The sequence below is a fragment of the Hipposideros armiger genome, unplaced genomic scaffold (assembly GCF_001890085.2).
Source record: "Hipposideros armiger isolate ML-2016 unplaced genomic scaffold, ASM189008v1 scaffold_58, whole genome shotgun sequence".
Taxonomy (NCBI): domain Eukaryota; kingdom Metazoa; phylum Chordata; class Mammalia; order Chiroptera; family Hipposideridae; genus Hipposideros; species Hipposideros armiger.
In genome coordinates, this window is record NW_017731408.1 from 1,457,525 (window position 1) to 1,465,406 (window position 7,882).

At 33.1% G+C, this 7,882-nt stretch overlaps 2 protein-coding genes across 2 annotated transcripts in view; one reads left to right on the plus strand and one right to left on the minus strand.

The window, feature by feature from the left end:
* The window catches only part of MAB21L2 (mab-21 like 2), a 21,193-nt gene extending 17,981 nt beyond the window's left edge, over positions 1-3,212 (plus strand). The window contains exon 4 of the mRNA XM_019641180.1: positions 3,203-3,212. The gene's annotated coding sequence lies outside the window, so the exon portion shown is untranslated. The remainder of the gene's footprint in view (positions 1-3,202) is intronic.
* Positions 1-7,882, minus strand: part of LRBA (LPS responsive beige-like anchor protein) — a 610,319-nt gene that overhangs the window by 263,811 nt on the left and 338,626 nt on the right. The window lies entirely within an intron of this gene.

Consider the following 7,882-nt stretch of genomic DNA (forward strand, 5'->3'; position numbering starts at 1 on the left):
TCATAACACAGATAAAATATTTATCTATCCAAAATATTAATATATAAGATATATTTATTATTGCAAGAAATTATGAAAGGTCAGAATTGGTCTTGCTGCAAAATGCTATTTACCAATTCTGTCTTTTAATATATTACATACAGTTCTAACATTCTTTCCATTTCCAAACCATACCAAGATCAATTAAGTTTTTTAAAAATATAATAAATAACATGTCTAGAATGTCTTTTTGCTCTAATATTTGGAAAGAAAAGAAAAATTCTAAAGAATAAAACAGTTAAAAATATGTTTCCTCTTCCACTTTAAGCCTCTCTGAAGTCAACCTTCCACGGTCCAGTATCAGATGGAATACAGCAGTAAGAATTTTATGACACTACACTAATTTTTTATCATTTCATTGAGAAAAATAATAATAAAAAGGATTAAGATCTATTTGCTTTTTCATCATTTTAAGCTGTTTTATTTTTTTTGCTTTCATCAATTCTAGTGTGCCATAAAAGTATTCTTTTAATCCCAACAGTAGACAAAATAATGCATTTTATACTTAAATATGCTCAAGGAAAAAAAATTAACATTCTTTATCATTTCCCAACAGAGACAGTTAATACTTTAAGGCCACATTAATAGAATCTTTCTGCCATTGTAGAAAGTTTGATAGCACTCCTATTTCAATGTCTGAATTTTTCTCCTTTTTTTGACAAAGACAAATGATTGCCATCAATCAAGATCCAATCGGGTATACAGAGAGTCAGGCGAATGCATCACTCTTTACTGGTTTTCCTATTATTTGAGCAGGCTTTGCTCCATATTATTTTATAGAATGATCAAAAAACCAGCCATAAGATAGATCATTCACACCCACTGTAAAATTAACTTTCATGAATAATGAGAGTTTTAAACCTCCAATAATGTATATGTTATACCAAGGATATTACTGAGTTCATTTCTGGCTAGAGATTATGTAAATGATACTATATGACCTTTATCATTACAACAGGACATGCAAAACACATATTATTTCATACATCATTTCTAAAGCAAATCAGTTTCTAAAAGAAAAACAGTCATTTATAATGTTCATGGTCAAATGTCAAAGTTTTGAAAGAAAGACATGAAGTACCTGTGATCATTTTGATCTTCCTTCCATTAACCTGTTACTTCTTTTGAACCTATCACAGAGCAATAAAACCCAGTTTCAANTTAAAAAAAATAAGAAATACCTACAGAATCTACATACAAGCAAAAGACAACAGTTGTCTGAACTCAATTAATAAAATCAAATTCTCCGTAGGTTGAGAGGGGGAAAAGCGGTACACAGATGGTTATGTGTATGGCTTTGATAGTCCTGGAGCTTGGATAGGCACTTCATCATTCTGCCTACCTACATTTATCTGTTAAAATTATTATCAAATATCAGCCAGGATGCAGTCGTGAATCACAGGCTGCTCCTCGTCTTCAGGGGAATGATACAATGAGGGTCTATTCATCAGTGCAGCAATCGGCACAAGTAATTAGTTCCCTAGACTGAGATCTCCTACGAAGCCTATTTCAGTCAGCACCACAAACATATGACCATGTAAAGCTAATGAAAGCTGCTAAAATTTGTTAACCTTTTCTGCCATCAATCCTTCTAATAGTCTATGCTTCAGTATTATGCAAAGGTGGTAAATTATTAATTTGTCATTCATCCATCCTTCTGAATTTTGAGTTAAATTAAATGATGTCATTCTTCTTGATAATAATTAAAATTATAAGAGATATTAAGCTGCAATTATACAATTATTAATAAATTAGGTAACAATAGATTGTAGTATAATGCACAAGAGTGAAGTCAAATCCAATGCCTATTAAAGCATGTACTCATTCACAAATTATCAAGTAACTCAAAGATGGTATCTATAAGAATAATAATGAAAATTAGGAGTAAGCAGAATTATGATATTTTTGTGCTCTTTGAAGCTAGGAAAAAATTGTCAAAATGATGACATTTGGCTGAAACTAAAGCACCAATACATCAGGAATTGAGAATTTGTTCACATAGTAGAAAAAAATTTAAGGTACGTTTCACTTTCTCTAATTATATACTTGTCTTCAAATGTAAATATTCTACCAAATATTAAGAAATACTTAGATATGATCCAAATATAATGAAGAACTTTATAGTCAGCATGATAATCTTTACATTAAGCTATATCTTAAGACTACCTTCTTAAAACAAGTAGTCTACCTCCTGTTACAGCAATTTAACATAATCTGAAGACAAAGCAAAAATCACTTATTTCAGATCTCAGACCTAGAATGAATTACAGAAGTCACCTTGAGACACCAACGATTTCAACACATTTTTTGAGAGTCTCTCCATATGAAAGCACTGCTCCAGGTGATACAGGATACAAACCCTCAAGGAACTTAGTCATAATGGAATAGCTATTAGCCTCATCTGAAAAAATAGCATTTATCATCCAATTTCTGATGGTGAGAGTAATACATGCTTCTTTAGAAAAAAGTCACACTCATTTTTTCAGATGAGGGTAATTACTAGCATGTTTAAAGTCATTTATACAGGAACAAACCTGGGCCTAAAAATCCAATCTTTTGTTTTCCTAACCCTACTCCCTCTGGTATGCACTCTCAGTATAAAGCTCTATCACCAAAAAAGAAAAGAAAAGGGAAAAAAAAGGCACAATTTGTCATTTTAGAACAGTATGGGAAAGGGGAATGTGTACTTTCAATTATCAACTTACTGGAAGATTCGATCATTCACATAAAAACTTCACTCTCATTTAAGAAATATTGCCTCTCCTTCCCGAGAAGCCCCTTCTAGGGAAAATAGGATTTTTAAAAATTGGCAAATTTGGCATACTGATCTAACTTTCTCCCCATGCTGATCAGCTTTCTTCCTATAAGGTTATGAATTAACTAAATAAGTTATTATATATTTTTGGAGTTATCACTATGGTATGGCTAGAAAAATTAAAAAGACTCCAAGTATTCAGAAACAGACTGTTGACCAAATACAAGCATGGGTAAGATGAGAAATCGCTTATTCCGAGACATTATAAATAGGTACACGCCTAGATCACTACATACCTATACCTCTATATATCTGTATCTATCCAAAAAATTCTAGCAATACTACATGATGCAACATTCACCAACTTCATCTTTAACTATTTCCACTAATAATTAAAACTAAGATCACACACACACAAAAGTATTCAAATTAAGGCTGTGAGCCTAGACTCTGTAAGATCGGGGAAGAAAGCCTTCTCTGTAAAAGATGCTGTAGTTAGGTCCCTATCAGCACACAGCTTCCAAGCACTAAAATCTTTGACTAATAAAAATATAAGTCTCTCTGAAAAGTTGTGGATGATACTGCAATTAAATGTTTTGACTTTCTAATGATTTCTTACCAATTCTTTGGCCTAATGTCAAAATCTGAGATTAAAATTACAATGGAGGTTTGATTGTCGTTTTCTCACTATAAATCACATAATTATCTACTTTTTACAAAACCCTCCCATTTATGTGTTTATATACACACCTTTAACATGTCACTACAATTTATACATAAAATATTTTAATATACAGAATATGTATTTTCTGTTCTACAAGAACGGATCACACAGATTTTTGGAATAAATCTTAGAAGGAAACATAACTCAAGCATCAAAAGATAGGCTGCTTATTCCTTTTACGAGGCCCACTGTGGTTAGTGAGTTGATCAGGTAAAACAAGTAAGAATGAGCCAAATGTAGATCAGTTGGAAAAGGTAGAAGCATTAAAACAGAGAATCGTAACTAAGGTCCGAACTACATTCTTCCTCTAATACTTGAATGGCTCAACTATACATAATCTATTATTTTTTACATGTCAATTACAAGACTTTAAAAGTTCAGCTTTCCTCTGAAAAAGTATGGTAAGCTAATTGGCCAATTAATAATGTATAAATGGATGAATATTGAAATCGAATCCTAAAGCATTTTCTAATAACAGTGATTGACTCTACCTTGAGCCAGATGCTTGGGATATAAGGATTATTAAGATATTGTCCCTGACCTCATGGAGAAGGCAAATGTGAAAATAAATAAGAAGAAGAATTCAAAAAACTGTGTGTCACAGAGCAGAGCTCTGCTAAGTAGCTACTAAATTGCACAACTCCAGGAAGCACTGTTCACATTAAAATTTGTATGAGTGGCACTCCAGGAGTTGCGCATTGCTCTTTTTGCGTGCTGTATGAACACCCTATGAGAACATCCTATCTTTTTCTCTCTCCAAACAAATGCTCAGGATCCTCTCTTCCTCTCCCAGAATTAAATCTAATCTTGGGACAGGAGCCAGAACAAGGCCCTTCAGATGCTCTCAGTAGCAGTCACACAGTATTTATTTCCCTGCTGTAGGAGAGGGTGTTCAGGCCAGGAATAGGNGCAATGTCCGTGTCAGAGCTTTTACACAAACTGGGGTACACAGTAGCCACACAGGCTACACATCCATTTTTTTCTACAAGTTCTTTGCTATAGCCACTAACCCTTGCTTTTTAATCACATTGGAATGCTACCACATTAAAATTCACTGTTGGAAGGTTCCTCACTGAGAGTTTATATTCTTACCCTTATACCCATATAATCACTTTTTGCAAATCAGTATAGTCCAAAGTTTATTTTTCATTACTCTAAATCCTTCATTTTGTTCTATGTGCTGGGCTAGGACTACAGCATGGGGCGTGAAGGGGAAGGCAAACAAAGGCCCTATTCTCATATTATTTACACCAGTGTCTGTCTGAATATCTCATCTATCCCCAAAATGATCTTCCCACAGAAAAAGTCAGTTTTTAGTAAATGAGGATTATGCAAGCTAACAGAAATCTAAATGAAGGTAGAAATGTTGCAAGGGGTTCATGAGATTCCATCCACCTTGTTTTCACCAGGAAATAGAAAAATGAAGTTGTCTGAGTTGTGATTCTTCCCTTTCAACTCCTAATATTTGGGAGAGTGACAAAATTTTTACAAAGATAAAAGTTAAAAGCTATATACCCCTAAGTTGTTTTTTTTTAAAAAAAAAGACCAAAAGAAAAAATAAGAAAAAGAAAAATAACAGACTAATCTTTTCAGTCCCATGCTTCTCAAACATCAGTAAGCTATACTGATTATCTAGCTTCTTTTGTTACGTCTTATTTAGCTTATTAGTTTTATTGCAAAATGTGGAGTAAACTTCTAGTCTTCTACAGAACTTTCTCTGATCATAGAAGTGTTCAAATAACTCTTTACTTCAATTATGTGGTAAATTCACAGCAAATATGGTATATATCCCAAGCCAGCAATTTAAATCAAAAGGTAGTTAAGTATCTACTTAAAATTCACTAAAATCAATAAAGTGATCATGGTGGAGATTAACACTAAGAATAGCCCATACTTTACTACCTTCTGAAAAAAATGCAACTTTACCTGAAAAAAAAAATTACATGTTAAAAGAGGAACTATGATTTCTAAATTGTATAAAGTTATCAATCCAAGTAGAAAAAGAAAAAAAAAAGTCACAGAGAAGTAGATGTTGTTTAAATACCTTATGGTTTCATTTTACACTTCTCATATCAGGGTGAAGTCTTAAAAGTAATTCAAAAAGAAAATGAAAGTATTTTACTCAGAAGATAGAGTCNAACTAAGTCAATTATTCAATAAATAATCTTAAGCTTTTCCTAGATGCTGTTAGCCTGTTACCCATTTTTTTATTCACTCAGCATTTCCACCAGTAAGCAAAGTTATGAGAAAAATCAAAATCTAGTGTTAATTATACTACCAGTTAAAACTCTAACAAAAGACAGCTGAAAAAACTTAAAATAAATTATGTTGTTGGATAGTAAAAGCCCTAACACTCACCTCAGTACCACACTACTTATACAAATCTGATCTATTTTCCCCAAAAATCTAATTTAAAAAATTCACCAAACATTGGTGAGTGCCAACTATGTACCAGATCTTCATACATACAAATGAATTATGCTGGGCTCAGCCTAAATTTTTTTATGTTATAATCAGGATAAGGAAATTATTAAATGTCAAAAAGAACTTTAATAACAGCATTTATTGCATCAGACTACTCTGTGCTAGACATCAGACTCTTTTATATACATTATCAACAAGATTCACAACAACCAGGCCCTGATTAAATACTGTTATTTTCATTTTAAAGATGAAGACATGAAGTCTTACCTATCAGTAGTAAATAGTAAGTCTACGGACTTCAAAGCCAATGAGCTAAGCTGTTCACATGACATTGCCTCTAGAAACTCTTATTTGATATTATTATAGCTATGATCAAAGAACTAATTAACCCTGCCTGGAAAGATAGAGGATTTCATTAAGGTTTCAATGAGGATCTATTTTGTAAGTTCCATGAGGACAAGGGTTTGTGTCTAATTCACTGACCAAGCACAGTAATCAGAACAAAGCTGGCACCTTAGTAAATAATCAATTAAAGAATGAACAAAATGACTTTGTAAAAGAAACTTAAATGATACACAGGAAACTGCTGGGCAAAAGGGAAAAGACATTACAAGCAGAAAAAAAGAGCATGAACAAAGGCATGGAGACATAAAAAGGCAATGTTATCTAAAGAAGTTCGGGTAACACGAAAGATCATTTCAAAGCAGCCTTAGCCTTACCGTAGCCAAAGCTAAGGTAAGAAACATAGGTTTAGAACCAAGACTTCCCTAAAGTCGTTACTTTTACATCTTATAGTCAACAGAGAAGACAATCAATCTTTCTTAATAATACAGGATTAATATGATCAGCCTTATATGTTACATGACAGCAATATAAAACAAGGCAGAGGGTTTGGAGCCTAGAGGCTACGATTTGAGAGACATATTTGAAGTGCAATAGATAAAATTTGCTGAGGCATTCAGTATGGGAGGTGAGGAAAAGGAGATAATGAGAATAAAATTGAGATTTGTGACAAAGGGGCAGTGAGGGGATAAAGACGCTACTTAACTGAAATGATACAGGTTAAACAGGTGTGATTTGGAAGAAAAATCATGTCCTGAATACCTAATGTCTAGGCAGGTATGTCTAATAAGTAAACAATATAACTTGAGAACTCAAAAAAGCAGCCTGGCTAGATACAGCAAAATGGGAAATTTATCAGCCTTGGGAGTCAGTGAATTTAGATGTTCATCTAACAAAAACTTACTGAGAGTTATTATAAGCTAGGTAGTGTGCTAGATCCAGAGAAAACCATGTTGACAGGATTGGCAAAAAGTGTGAATGAAAACTGGGAAATTCCAATATTTAACATTTTGCAGAAGAGGAAAGGATTGATGAATTGACTAAAGAAGAAAGCAATTGCTCCTTACAATGAGTAAGGTAAAAGGAGAACCAAAATAGAACAGTGCCAAAAATGACAAAGAAGCAAAGACTCCTCAAAGCAGTGACTAGGCATCAGTATTTAATTCTGCATAAAGGTCCAGAAGGACAAAAAATGAAGAGAAGCTTTTGTTATGTTTTAAACAGTTATGACACATAATTTATATACCATAAAGTTCACCTGTTTAAAAGTCAGTGGTTTTTAGTACATTTACCAAGTTGTGCAACCATCACCGTAATCTAATTTTAGAATGTTTATTTCCCCCAAAAGGAATCCCATATCCATTACCAGTTATTCCCCCATTCTCCCTACATTGGTAATGGACATGTAGAGGATTTCAAAGTATGCACGGCAAAAGGCAGGTGAATATGCTTACACTGGCTTGGAGCTTCTGAAGTTTGAACCAATGTTAAAATAAGTCAAATTGTAAGTGACTAGTAAAAGGCACTTGTATTAGTATTGTAAATTTTTGGAGAGTCTAAAGGCTATGAGAATGCATAATTTTAAAAAACTGTTCCAA